Raw genomic sequence first — 15,151 nt, forward strand, 5'->3', positions numbered from 1 at the left:
TCAACATCAACGAAACCTTTGTTGCCAAAATATCGATTCGAGGATACGTTCCGTGAATTCTCAAAGTTCCTGCCTTCATAGAGCAAGCCAGTGTTCACATTGCCACCCTGGTGGTGGCTCACAGCGGTACTCCTGTGAGCTTGCCGTTTCACCCGAAAAAGTCCGCATCAAACCCGTCCTCGTGCCGACTCCGACAGGAAAAATTCTCAAGGACGTTCGGCCGTCCGTTTTCCCTGTATTCCCAGGGCCACAGCGAAAGTGTACTTGCGAACATACCCCGTGACAAGGAGTAGAAAGCCACCCGACTATGTACCAAGGGTTTTATGTTATGCTCCCGGCATGTGCTGGCGGTGTGTGCTTATATGTATGTATCCCCGGCCAATAGACAAGCCAGTCCCAGTCTCGGAGGGGGTGTTACAAGCCAGTAGCGACTGTTATTCAGCTGATTTGACAGGGCGAAAGGATGAAAGAAAGGTTCTATATTCCACCCGCACTAACTGCCACATGTTTTCTGGAAAATTTCGTTCCTCATGCAAGTTTATTTTGGCGATGTGGTGGGCGAACGGAAAAAAAATCAGTATCCGCATGAATTCAATGTCTCCAGCATTAAAGCGATTTTCGTTTTGGCACAACTGGAAATAGGTCTGCAATTTGCACACGGCCTAGACATTACAGGGAACTCCGGGACGGGGTAGATGATGTAGGCCAACCCAACCCAACCTTGTCACGGTTTTCTCCAGTGCTGTGTACTCATTCGCGCACTGGAACTGGGTAGGATCCGCGAATCGCGTGCCGTGGGAATCATTTGGTTCTGTGTTGAATTAATTTCAAAATTCAGTTTTATAACCCAACCATTCCACTGTTCCTCAGAGCATTTGCTTGTGGTCGGGAATGGAATGGAAAGCTACGACGATGTGGATATAAAAAATTGTCCCCGTTGACAGGAAGAGCGCGAAGTGAAAAGATATTTTAGTGAGAGAAAACTACACGATGAGTCGACGGAATCGCCTGGGGCGTGACGTAATTACAATCACTCGCCGAGGGACTTCACACTCTGCTCACTCTAAGCTCGATGAAATTTATGAGGAATTGCGCTCCTCGCACTTAATTATGACGGATTGATACCCCCCGGCGATAGTCTTCGTAAAATAGTAATAAAATTAGCTAAACTTATGTTGGCAATTCATTAGTTTTATATTCGATAAAGCATTTTTACACCCAACTGTTTGAGATATGTACCTGAAGGTAATATGCTTCATTTAGGTACGATATAGTCTCACCAAAAACAATCTCGTTTGTCGGGAGGATGAGTTATATACCTTCTGCTAAAACCGGTGAAATTCGACACGAAACACTATCGCCGAGACCGACACAAACTATCGAATATCTTTAATTTCCTGAGACCCATTCCCAGGTAGCGAAATGATTGCCTACTTCCACGAATCACGTTCCCGGGTACGGCTCGGCACGTCCGAGTGAAAGCGAACTGTGGCCGGCTGTTCGGCTGGCCCTATCCCACCTACCCCAAGCTCTTCCCCAGCTCTCCTTCGTTCCCACTGTATAGTTATATCTCTGATCAGAGGCAACCTATCCCACGTTCAAATTAAAAAATCACTTCAACCGGCCCCCGTCCCAAGTAGCGTCGACGATCGTCATCAATTTGTCATTCCACATGAGTTCGAGATTTTTTTTTCAGTGTGTACACTCCTCATTCATGACGCGTCGAACGTTTCTTGTCTCTGCCTCTGTGAATGTGTGTCTGTGTGTACATATGCAGTGTGCCAGATATCGCGAACTGTTTGAAATAGAGCGGGAAAAGTGGTGCCAATAGCTAAGCGAGACTGTTCGCATAATCAATGAGGAACCATAGCTATGGAGCAGTAACGGGGAGAGAGGAAACTAAAGGATGGATCCGCCTTCACAACGTGGGGAATGAAAAGTGTGAAACCCGGGGAAGAAACCTACTTTCGATCTTCATGCTCTTCGCACATACATTGTTGTAGGAGAACAACAACAACAAAATCATTTCACTGCTTTCTCACTCTTCCCCCATGGTTTCTTTGATTTAGCAGTGATAGTTGGCGTGAAGAATTTGTTTCCCCCTGGCGGCACGGTGATGAACGATTGATGAATCGAGAGCCGTATTGTTGACAGTTAACGGTTCGTTGTTTTTGTTTACTAGCTGACCCGGCAAACATCAGATTATTTTCAGACACAATTCTCGTTCAAGATTTTTCAACCACTTAAATATAACATGTTTCTCCGTTACATGGAACAAATGTTTGATACAGAAAATATGATAGAATGGAGACAGACCCCTACCTACTACTCCCCTTAGAGAGGGGGAGGAGTGTCTATTCACCATAGAAACGTTTATTGAACCCTAGAACCTCCATATACCTAATTTGGTTCCGGTTGCTTGTTGCTCTCGAGTAATGCAGAAATTTGTGTTTCATTTGTATGGAAGCAGCCACCCAAACCCAACAACAAGTGTCTGGAGTGGAGTGGAGTGTCTAACCACAATAAAAAGATTTATTGGTTGCATTTGCTTGATTAATTCTTGAGTAATGCAGAAATTTGTGTTTCATTTGTATGGTAGCTCCCCCTAAGAGAGGGGGAGGAGTATCTAACCACCGTAAAAACATTTACTGCACCCTAAAACCTTCACATGCCACATTTGGTTGCATTTGCTTGATTAATTCTTGAGTAATGCAGAAATTTGTGTTTCATTTGTATGGTAGCTCCCCTTAAGAGAGGAGGGAGGAGTATCTAACCACCGTAAAAATATTTACTGCACCCTAAAACCTTTGCATGCCAAATTTGGTTTCATTTGCTTGATCGATTCTCGAGTAATGTAGAAGTTTGTGTTCCATTTGTATAGCTCGGTATAGCTGTGTGTCTATGCTGGTTAGGCACTCCACCCCCCTCTTAGAGATTCTTAGAAAGGGGGGTGGAGTGCCTAACCAGCATAGACACATTTATTGCCCTAAAACTTCCACATGCCAAATTTCGTTTCATTTTCTTGATTAATTCTCGAGTAATGCAGAAATTTGTGTTTCATTTGTATGGAAGCCCCCCTTAAGAGAGGGGGGAGGAGCATCTAACCACCGTAAAAACATTTATTGCACCATAAAACCTTCACATGCCAAATTTGGTTTCATTTGCTTGACCAATTCTCGAGTAATGTAGAAATTTGTGTTTCATTTGTATGGCAGCCCCCCCTTAGAGAGGGGGGAGGGGTCTCAAACTATCATGAAAACCTTCCCGGCCTCAAAAACCCGTACATATCAATTTTCATGTCGATCGGTTCAGTAGTTTTCATTAATTTCCATTCATTTATATATATTGCGCTGTCAAAAAAGTCCTGCGGTATTTTTTTTGAATTTTCATTTGTTCATAAAATTAGTTACAATCATCTGTTTTAAGTCAAATATGCGCCGTTTTGTTCGATGACTTGCTCCCAACTAGAAGCCAACTTCATAATACCCCTGTTATAGAAGCTCGCTTCCTTATTGGCAAAAAACTCGGATAGCCAATTTTCACAGGCCTCTTTTGTGGCTAACTTCTGACTACCTAGCTCGTTCGCCATGGACAAAAACAGGTGGTAGTCACTTGGTGCAAGGTCCGGACTATACAGCGGATGCAAAAGAACCTCCCATCCGAGCTCCCGGAGCTTCTGGCGCGACACCAAAGAAGTGTGTGGCCTGGCGTTGTCCTGATGGAAGACAATGCGGCCTCTGTTTATCAAAGATGGCCTCTTCTTCATGAGTGCTACCTTCAAGCGGTCCAGTTGTTGGCAGTACAGGTCCGAATTGAGCGTTTGGCCATAGGGAAGCAGCTCATAATAGATTATTCCTTGACAATCCCACCAAACACACAGCAGAACCTTCCTGGCCGTTAATGAGGGCTTGGCGATGGTTTGGGCCGGCTCACCGCGCTTCGAACACGACCGTTTGCGCTTCACGTTGTCGTAAGTGACCCACTTTTCATCGCCAGTGACCATCCGCTTCAGAAACGGGTCGATTTTGTTGCGATTCAGCAGCGATTCACATGCGTCGATACGGTCAAAGATGTTTTTTTGCGTCAACGTGTGTGGCACCCATACATCGAGCTTCTTTGTGAATCCAAGCTTCTTCAAATGGTTAATAACGGTTTGATGACTTATCCCCAGCTCTTGGCTGATGCTACGGTTGCTACTATGCCGATCTTTCTCGGCTAATTCAGTGATTTTGTCGCAATTTTCGACGACAGGCCTTCCGGAGCGTGGCGCATCTTCAACGACCTCTACACCAGAACGAAAACGTTGAAACCATCGTTGTGCGGTGGAAATGGAAACTGTATCGGGTCCATAAACTGCACAAATTTTATTGGCAGCTTGAGATGCATTTTTGCCTTTGTCATAGTAGTACTGTAAAATATGTCGGATTTTCTCTTTATTTTGCTCCATATTTGCGACACTATAACTCACGAACGACTTAACTAAACAAAACTCTGTCAAGGACTATATTATAGCGCGCAAAAATACCTTTCCAACAAGCTATAGTATGACTCGATACAATGAATACAACTAGAACTACGCGCTTACTCATTAACGGCCAGGAAGGTTCTGCTGTATGTTTGGTGGGATTGTCAAGGAATAATCTATTATGAGCCATAGGGAAGGCCAAACGCTCAATTCGGACCTGTACTGCCAACAACTGGACCGCTTGAAGGTAGCACTCATGAAGAAGAGGCCATCTTAGATAAACAGAGGCCGCATTGTCTTCCATCGGGACAACGCCTGGCCACACACTTCTTTGGTGACGCGCCAGAAGCTCCGGGAGCTCGGATGGGAGGTTCGTTTGCATCCGCTGTATAGTCCGGACCTTGCACCAAGTGACTACCACCTGTTTTTGTCCATGGCGAACGAGCTAGGTAGCCAGAAGTTAGCCACAAAAGAGGCCTATGAAAATTGGCTATCCGAGTTTTTTGCCAATAAGGAAGCGAGCTTCTATAACAGGGGTATTATGAAGTTGGAATCTCGTTGGGAACAAGTCATCGAACAAAACGGCGCATATTTGACTTAAACCAGATGATTGTAACTAATTTTATGAACAAATGAAAATTCAAAAAAAAATACCGCAGGACTTTTTTGACAGCTTAATATATAGATGTGTTGCTCTAAGATGTTTAGTTGTAGTGGGATGGGGGATGAAGGATGGTTAAGAATGGAAATGTTATTTTTTTTAAATTAACTGCTAATCGTTGTGAAGTACGATTTCACATTCAAATTACATAGAGGAACTTTTAACGCTTTTTGAAACTTTATTTCACAATTAACGAACAATGGACGAGACGAACTGAACTGAGTGAACTTACTGAACTTACAGCTAATAGAGTACCTATAATAAGACGAGTACAATGATCTAACTGATCATGCAGGGCTTAGACGACAAGAAAAATCTCGTGTTATTTGGGGGAAACACCGTCCTGAAATATTTCACAATCCAACACCCTCAATCGTAGTATCAACACATATTAACTGACATAAACGATAAGAGAATTCGCATAAAATAATAATAATAATAATAATAACTTTCATTTACATATGGTCCATTCCACTGAAAGAAAATATAGATTCAAGTTTCAGGAGAAATTGTATAATGTTATCGAAGTTAAGAAAAGTTTTTAAATTCAAATTCAGAATTCTTTAAACTACATACAGTAGTGTGGCAATGAATGTATGGAAAAATGTGACATTCCGATTTTCGAACGGGACTTCCTAAAAAATGTCAATTTCCACGCAAAAATACCCAAGCAAAATTTCAGCAGCTGCCCAACTGCCCGAGCAGCGAAATCTCTGATGGTAGCTCCGATAGCTGTTCTAGCATAAATTGCAATTTGATGTCAGCTTTACAAAGGGTGCATTACTTCCGCAATAGCAGTTCAACAGCGACGCTGTAAGTTCTTCATCGCTGAAGCTTATCTTGTGTTTCGTTTTCAGATCTAGCAGCGATTTTTGAACTGAAGTTCGGAGGTCGTAGTATCGGCGCAACACTGCCAGTTGTGTTTTTACGATCTTATTTGATTCTCTAACAATATTTCAAAGCGGCATAAAAGCAAATATTATTTATGGCGTAAAAATAAAAATTATCAAAATTACCGGTTATTGATTGTAAAATTACCGGTAATTCGGTAATGGAAAATAACCCGCTATTATCGGTAAAACCGGTTAACAATTCCTAGTGCCAATGAATGTATAGGAAAAATCGACCAACAAATTTCAAAATGTTCATCACCTCAAAAAAACACCCTATGCAAAATATAAGCTCAATCGGACTTAAGGTCTGGGTCTTTTTTTTTTCAGAATACGAAGCAAAGCGTATGGTTTTGGGTGCCAATATAAATAGTTATCTCGATTTTTCATTCGAAACTTGCTGCAAAATGTTGATGTTTATGATAATGCACCCAATGCAGAATATTCGCTCAATCGGACTTCAGCAATTGTTCCCTCTGATCCCGTGAACATCCCTTTGGATCCGTCCGTATATTGTATCTCATAGCTGCGATATTTCCCCAAGACAAGTTCGACAAAGGTTTGCTTCAGGTCCACTGAGCTCGCACAAGCTCATGCGGCCATATCCAGGTGCACATCTTTCGGCTGTTCATGAAAACTTCAATTATCACCATTCTCGCGTTAGAACAATTATCGAAAACCTATTCGACATCTGGGTTGGAGAATTTTGGGAAAGACAATAGCTAAATATCCTCAAAATGCCGGAAAAAAAGTGTGCAAGTGGCAACGGTGCTTCACAACTTTTTGAGTGCAGAGTGTTGTGAAGGTTCTATGAAATTGAGAGATAACCGTTCTCTAGTTACACCTCTTATGGATTTGTCAGCAACAGAAATTCAAATAGGACAATTTTCAGCTTCGCTTCGTAGCAGCTACATGACACATTTGCAGGTAATGTTAAAGTTAATTAATTTAGTTAATAATGCATAAAACAAACAAAAATCGATAACATGGCGTTTTTATTTCATTTTCACATTTTCATTGTAGCAATTGTGATCATTTTAGGTTTATGATCTATCCAAGAACTCGGCCTCCAGCGGTCTAGATATTTTGCGAATACGTCATGTCTCGTGAGTTCTGCTAAATACATTGTTTCCACCACGAACTCCACGTTGCGGAGGTCACCAGCTTTGCGCTACCATTTGTTCCTTTTCTGTGGAGTTTCCTGATCATCCCCGGCAACCAAGAAAGATATTCAAGTCATAAGTTGTTCCGTCAAAATTATCTACACGAGAGTCGATCGTTCGGGGTCATAGTTACTGGCAGTCCTACAATATAAAAATTCTGTTATTTAAGACGTTAAGTACCATTGTAGCGAAAATTTTTATGATTTGATAATTGTAGAGTTATACTTGTGTTTGTGTTTTCAAAATATTCAAAGCTTCAAAATGATGCTGCAGTCGGTGCTGATCCTGCAATTGAAGCTTGTGATAACGCATTTATTCCGCGAATATCAGAGCCTCTTCCACTGTCCTTTTATCATTTCCATTACAAAATAAAAGCATAAAAACAAATAAAACATGACGTCCAATTGTTTAAAAAATGTGTAGCTGCAACTTACCTCCTTGTTTCAGTGCATTGTCTATTATACAGTCGACGTTGCTTCGATTTGAGGCACTCGTTTGCTTTCACCAGCTCGATTAAATTAGAGTTCTAAAGACTATCGCCGCGCCCATGAAGAAACGTAGATTCCCCTATTTCAGTGCATACCGAGGGTTCTGGTGTTGATGATGGCATGCCAGAGATACTCCGCAGTGAATTGTTGTAAATCGGAGATAGAGCTTTAGAGAGTTTATCTCTGGACGGGCACGTAAATTCATGGCCGTAGAGGAGGTCGAGATGAGGCTCAGATGAGGTTTAAAGGAATGTTGTGTATTTTAAATATTACAACATTCTAATATGCCTTGGTGGTGTCTACATCCTGCATTATTCTCTAAAAGCAATGAAAATACCAACCCAATCGATCGCTATCAGTTCATGTGTGTTACTCTCAGAATGCACATTTAGCAATGGATTAAGATATGCAAAAGTATGGATGTTCGGCCGGGAAGCACTTGCAGACAGCTCAACCCTTTTATTGATAAAGGTGACTTTTCTTGGAATTGCAGTACAGATTTCAGAAGCGAGAGCTTTTTTTCAAAAAATTTATTCAACGTATCCACGTTGACATTGTCTAAACCCTCTCCTTCTGGTAGTTAGTTCCACAGAATAATTGCTCGCACAAAAAATGAGCCTCTGAAATGAGAGGTATTTACTTGTGGCACAACAAAATTTAGGGTTCTCGTGTCTCTAAAAATAATGAGCTTTTCAACAAGATAAAGGGGCCATGATGGATTATTCTAAACAGAAAGATGATGTATCGCGTTTTAAGAAAACTATGAAAAGAACATCCCAATAGCTGATGGTGAAGATGAGAAACTCGAGAAAACGTACTAATACCGAATATCCATCTAACACACCCATTTAGCGCAACCCTCAATCTCTCGAGAGCAGCGACAGAAGCATTCGATGTTAATTCCAAGCCATAAGTGAAGTAGAGTAGTAGGAGAGATTTAAATAATCTTATTTTAACCGTGGCAGACAACATACTTGCAGTAAGCCTCAAGTGGCGCAGGCCAGCATAGATTTTGGAGCACTGTGCATCCCACTCCAAATCTTAATGAAAGACAACTCCCAGGTTGGAAGCTTTGTCAACATATTCTAGAACTTCATTATTGAGAAGAATATTTGGCAATTAATGTGGTCTCTGATGTCTACTTATAAACATAACTTTCGTTTTGGAAGTATTAATAGGGAGTAGGTTACGTTCTGACCACCGACAGATATTCTCAAGATCAGAAATCATTAACCGAGCCATTTTATCGACAGCGCTATCGAGGCAACAAAAATATAGCTGAACATCATCAGCAAATATGTGGATCATACAATATTTGAGAATAGTGGGCAAATCATTAATGAATAGTGAGAAAAGTAATGGCCCAATCACTGACCCTTGTGGTACACATTATGTTGACCGAATTTAATAGAGTTCCTTGAGATTCAACTACTTGGGTGCGCTGACAAAGATATGATCCAATAAGGTAAACTGAATTCGTTATTATCCTACACTTCAAATCAGGCTTGAAATAAACACAGATTCCTCCACCACGACAGTACTTTCGGTCGTTTCTATACATATTATATCCAGAAATCAGAATAGCATCGTCTGAAATTGAATCGCTAAGCCATGTTTCGGTAACACAGATAACATCGGTCTTACTATTAACAAACAAGTCTTTGAATTCTTCAAACTTACTCATCCCACGAGCACACAAGCTTTGGATGTTCATATGGTACAGATTAGTTTTTTTTGCACTGTCAAGGGCTACATGCATCACATTGAGTGTAAATTTTGTTTTTCAAATCCTCAACTTGCTACACTAGTAAATGAAATCCGACTGAGGTGTGACTTCGCATGGTGTTTTTTTTCCCCGAGAATGATCATTCTCCTGGAAGTCCTGTTTGAAAAATCGAGACGATCATTTTCTTTGGCATTCTAATTAGAGATGCCAACCTTCCTAATTTTTCAGGATTTCCCAGACTTTTTTAATCGTATCCTGACTTCTGACAAACGCTCGATTTTACCTGATTTTTTTGAAGTGTTCCTGATTTTCCTGGTTTTTTAGTTTTTTATTTTATCACAATAAAAAGGATCCGTATTATGTATGAATAGCCTACATAAAAAGCTCTCCGGTTCTCCCTTGTAGAGTGATGACTCTTTCTTTCGTTTATTATTTATTAATATATATATATATTTGAACGTTTAAAACACGTAGTGCGTTTATTCCACCTGAACATGATCATTTGTAATTTTTCATTCATTATTTTTTTGTTCATTATGTTCATTTTCAATGCACTTAATGTAATTTTTCGCTTCACAATAACATAAAATGAAACACCAACGTCAATGCCAATGAATGAATGAACATTGAGAATAATTTTGCAAGATCATTCTCTCTCTCTCTCTCTCTCTCTCTCTCCAGAATTTTATGTCAAGGATTACAGAGTTTAAGATATTTAGTAAATTTTATTTGTAAAGTATATGATTATAAATTATTCAAAAACTGAAAAAATGTATGACATTTATTGTCGTAGTCATAGTATCACGAATAACAATACAAAAAATGCATTGTTGTGGAAATGCCTAAAAAAGGACAAGTGAAAGTTTGCTCATGTATAAAACAAAGTTATAAAAATAATAAAACAAAGATTATTAATAGACTGTGTACGGAAACAATGGAAAGAATATTAGCCACTAATAATTATGTAGAACTGAAAGAAGAAGATAAAGGTTTCTTATATTTTTGCAGCTAATTCGTGCCGCAATTGATGATAAATAAATCGAGACGTTGATCAAGAGTAATCCTCAACATACGACAAATGGATTAGCATATTCAATACATATATCTAAAGCCACCGTTGATGAACATCTGCTGAAGCTGATATTTATTTCCATTTTTCCTGATTTTTGAAAATTATGGTTGGCAACCCTGATTCTAATATGCATTCGCCATGCTTTGAAAAGATCTACAAGCAAACCTATTTTTGTGCGAACTTTTTGACGTTGAACTACGTTTAACCGAAAGATATAGGGGGTAAATTGAAAATCACTGAACACTGAACACTGAAATTGAAAGGCACTGAACAATGAAAGATTTCAATCGCTTGTAACTCCAGAATTTCTTAATATTTCTCAAAGATGTTTGCATTTATTGATAGGAAATTTTTCTACGTATTCATCACAATGAATAACATTTTAGTTTTCGTGAGATAAACAATTGAATAATCGTCAAATGTCAAGCGTTGCGAAATATAACATTGTGATTCTACTGCCAGTCGAAAGAAAAAGCATAAAAAGAACGAAAAGTCAGTTGTCAGATATTGTCTCAGGTCTACGACATCCCCGATAGATAACGATAAGCATGATTCAGAGCCTTCTAGGCAAACCGATTGATGCAACGTTCCGCTCTTCGCCGACTTTATAATTGGGCATTCCCAATGAAACAAACTGCAACACATTAGTCGCTGTGGTAAGAAAAACAAAGCCACACGAGCAAACTTTCCATATAAGCTATAATAGGTTAATGCCCCTGAAAATTCTACTCCAAGCTTAATAAATCGGTGGATGCACGCGCGCGAAAAGAAGAGCCACGCATTGGTGCACACACACCCGAAACCGACACTGGCAATTTTCCCCCTCATCAACCAAAGTGGCCACAATGGCCGCGTGATGGTCGCTGGATGGATTGCAATACCGTCCACCGCCCGGGCACGAATCGCCCCGCGAAATGAGGTCACTTGAAGCGAAAAAATAAAAATGTGCTGAAACACCACGGCACACGGGTTGGTCGCAAGCAAACTGGATTCCATCCGTCGACTTGTGGTTCTCGCTTGGGCTGTGTTTGGTTTGGTTGGTGGCGCTCGAGCCCGACCGAGGTAAGCATCACCATCACCTTTACGCCTTTACGCCGCCAACGAAGGCGAAGGCGAGATGCGATGCGGTGGAAATTGTGCTATTAATATGTTGCCGATGATGCGTATTGGCCAACGATGAACCACTGTGACGGAGCACAGATTACGATATAAGTATATATGGGCTAAATGGGTGCGAAACGAGTTGAGATGAGATGAGATGAGAGAAGAAGCGCCAGAACCGGTTGCTGGTTGCGACTTTCGATGAATGGAGCGAAAGTGAATTTGGAAGGTGTTGCGATGGCGATCGGATCGGAGAAGGTGAGATGCGATGCAACGGCACAAGAAATTGAGATGAAGGTGACGATGAGCGCACACGGGAGTCGATATAAATCGTAAGAATGGAGCGGGCATTAATAACAAGGGGTGAAATTAGAACAATTATCATTGCATGTAATCCGGTTGTCGGATGTTGATTATACGTTATGGTGGATAAGAGAAACAAACGAGACGGAAATTGCTTATAGAGCAATCGAGATCTCGTTGCATAATTAGCTCCAATCCGAATTGGGAGGCATCTCATACATTTAGTTAACCTTTGCTCAAACGGATCATTTCTTGGAACATTGAAGTTTGATGTGGATAGTTAAAGTTCAAATGAATATATGAACAAAAGAACTCATGGTCATTGATGATTCACGCTTCGTCATGTATTGATTGTGGCTAAAATGATATTCCTTTTGATTCCGCACAGAGAATGACGTTGGATAGCAAAGTTTTTCGCTTTATTGTGGATGGCACCTTGCTTTTCAGCTTCTATTTGATACCGAGTCAATAACATATTTCACGACTTGAAATCCCACCTACACTGAGAAAAATAAGTTGTTAGCCCGCCATGCACCGAATCCCATTATCGGAGGACATAGATAGAGACAGATGAATAACTGAAGAATAATCGAATGAAGAAGGAGATAAAAAGTATTTAAATTATAGAAGAAAAGGGTCTATACAGTGCATTGAGCAGGAAACTATAGTTGGTTGAGAGCTGAAAGCGAAAGGAAGTTAAACTACAGTTGAATCAAAATAACTAAAGTTATAGGAAGCAGAAACTATAATAGGAGCTTGAAAAAGAAATAAAATTTAAATTAGAATTAGTAGAAAGGTGAATTTATTAGTTTTTTGAAAAATATCTACTGAAATTTATTATTTTAGGAGGTAAAACGGCATGAATTAGTTGAGCTATTTTTTCCCGCTGAAAATACGCGTACTAGAATTATATACCTCCGTATTGCCTTATGGCAACAGTAAAAATGGTTAATACGCGCTTTTCCCACCAGTCTTTAGATATGACAACATTCAAATTTACTAATATTATTAGGTAAAATATACTAACCTCTAGTGGGGATGTGGGATTGTTGACAATATGTACAAAAAATTGTACATTCTACTAATGCTATTTGGTAGTTTTCTAATGAAAATTTTTCTAAATGTAGTGACAAACTAAAGTCACGCTTTTCGCCATCGGGAACACCGTGACTTGAGCCATCTCACGTCATTCGCCGCGAAGAATAAAGGTAATTGTTGGAAGAAAAGTCGCGAACGTCGCCAGAATCAACCGAATTCATGAACTTTATTACAGAGAGTAAATCGTGTGTTACAAATTCCTATGGAAGAGTCGTTACAATAAGTTTTAATGAATCATCTCAATTTTAATAGACTTACTTCTACTAGTTCAACTCTTTTTCCACATATTCCTCACCGATATGGTAAATTGTAGGTTTAGCGTAGAATAATAAGCAGTTGATGTAGATAATTTCTTCTTAGTTTCTAGTTGTAGCTGTAACTAGTGTTGCCACATTCAAATCTATACCAGAGGGGTTAAAAATCTTTCTCATCTGTACTTTTTCTTCAAAAAATCTGTACCAAAAATCTGTAACATCGAAAATATTCGTTGCTGAAAAAAAATTAGTAGAATGAATAAAAACTCATTTATTTACTACAAATACTACATTTACACTTGCAAGTCATTCGAGTGTTTGATGATGCTTATACAAACCACTATGTTTAATCGAATCTTTTGGTCTCAAAATAATGTTCATCGTATCGTAGCTGAGCCCATATCGAAGTTTATTTTCGTTCTGATTATATTCAGAGAAAAATGTCGAGGAGTGAGGCGTAGTGAGAACGATACACACAAGGCATCAAAGCGCCGAAAATGCGTGCGTCAATTCTTACTAGACATCGAACCTTTTATTCTTTCAAGACATCAAATTTTTGTCCACCAATCCTGCACATGTTCGTTTTCTGAAACTGTGATTTCCTTATGGGGTAAATTCGAAATCAAATTTTTTTTCTGACGAATCTTGTATTTTCGAGGAAGAAGTAACTGGTGAAGAACCTGTTACTGGATGTTACACTAACTGCGAAATCGATGGTCTTGTTGGTTCTATCGTATTTCTGAGGTATTTGATAAGCGTCATTTCATTACTGCAGTTTCATTATAAGGTTGTATTCATCCTTCGTGTATCAATACATTTCATAGAATTAGAGAGTGACTTGTCCGTTAAGAAGTTTGGTGCTTTAAGTTTTGTTAAGTAATTTTCAAGTGATTCTAATTGCTGTTTTTTCTTTTAATTGATGTAACCCAAACAGATACACATGTGCAGTAAGAATTGGTAAGATTCAGAAAAAAACATGTCAATCAGCCATTCCATGTGAAACCGATATAGTGGTTCTCAGATTTTCGTCAAAAGTGGTAATTTTTTTCTTTATCGCAAAACATTAGACCCGTATTTTTTAAATTCTGACATAGGACTATGTCCTTGATTTCTATATAGGGGGGTCACTTTACGAAAAATGTAACGATTCATTAAGAGTTCAAATGCATAATACGCAAAATCGTTATTGTGGTATATGTTATGTTGTATACCATTAGACAGGAAATTTATCCAGCATTTTTGCTTCAAACATAAGCGAATAAAGTAAAAAATGTAAACAATTTGACGATTTAAATGTGTATGTTATTTCTATTTTACTAGCCACACACTTCCCCCCACAACGCAACGCGCAATTTTGTTGTCTACATACGGGCGTTAGCTCACATTGTGAATGGATGCGTATTACGAGTTATTCTCCATTTTTCGGACAGGCATTTATAAGTTGGCAGAATTAATGGAGGGATGTACCTGGAAGATGATTCTTTTCTATTATCCTCGAAGATTAATCAATTCGGAATCAATTCGCGTCTTTATCGTGTAGTTCTTGCTACTAATAATTTATGTAATTGTGGTTCAAGATGCCATAATATTAAACATGCTGTTTGGTTATATAAAAAATGCAATTAATGTATTTAACTGGCTGCTGATTTAAAAGTTCGAAAGGAGATACTCACGCATATCAGATTATGATAGTCTTAATATTATGTTCCCCATATATGTCTTTCTTAGAAACCCGCTTCACTTCCTCGAATGCACTTGCCCAATCACGAACTTCCCAAGAGAGCACTGATGGCCATAGAATACTCAATATACATCGCCTGGCTATAAAGTTATTACAAACAATATTCCGGATAACATGGCCACGAAGGAGAAAATGATATTTTTATCTATAGTATATTTCTGTAGTCATTGATTTATTTGACTTAGGCTT

General features: G+C 39.3%; 1 protein-coding gene across 3 annotated transcripts in view; it reads left to right on the forward strand.

Moving 5' to 3' along the window:
- LOC129768069 (uncharacterized protein DDB_G0271670) overlaps positions 1-15,151 on the forward strand; it is a 174,606-nt gene that overhangs the window by 60,925 nt on the left and 98,530 nt on the right. Inside the window, exon 1 of one of the 3 annotated variants that reach the window (XM_055769477.1) lies at positions 6,284-6,943. The exons of the other annotated variants lie outside the window; for them this stretch is intronic. The gene's annotated coding sequence lies outside the window, so the exon portion shown is untranslated. Of the gene's footprint in view, positions 1-6,283; positions 6,944-15,151 lie in introns of those variants that run through there. 3 annotated transcript variants of the gene reach the window in all.

Source organism: Toxorhynchites rutilus, chromosome 2, assembly GCF_029784135.1.
Source record: "Toxorhynchites rutilus septentrionalis strain SRP chromosome 2, ASM2978413v1, whole genome shotgun sequence".
NCBI classification, from domain to species: domain Eukaryota; kingdom Metazoa; phylum Arthropoda; class Insecta; order Diptera; family Culicidae; genus Toxorhynchites; species Toxorhynchites rutilus.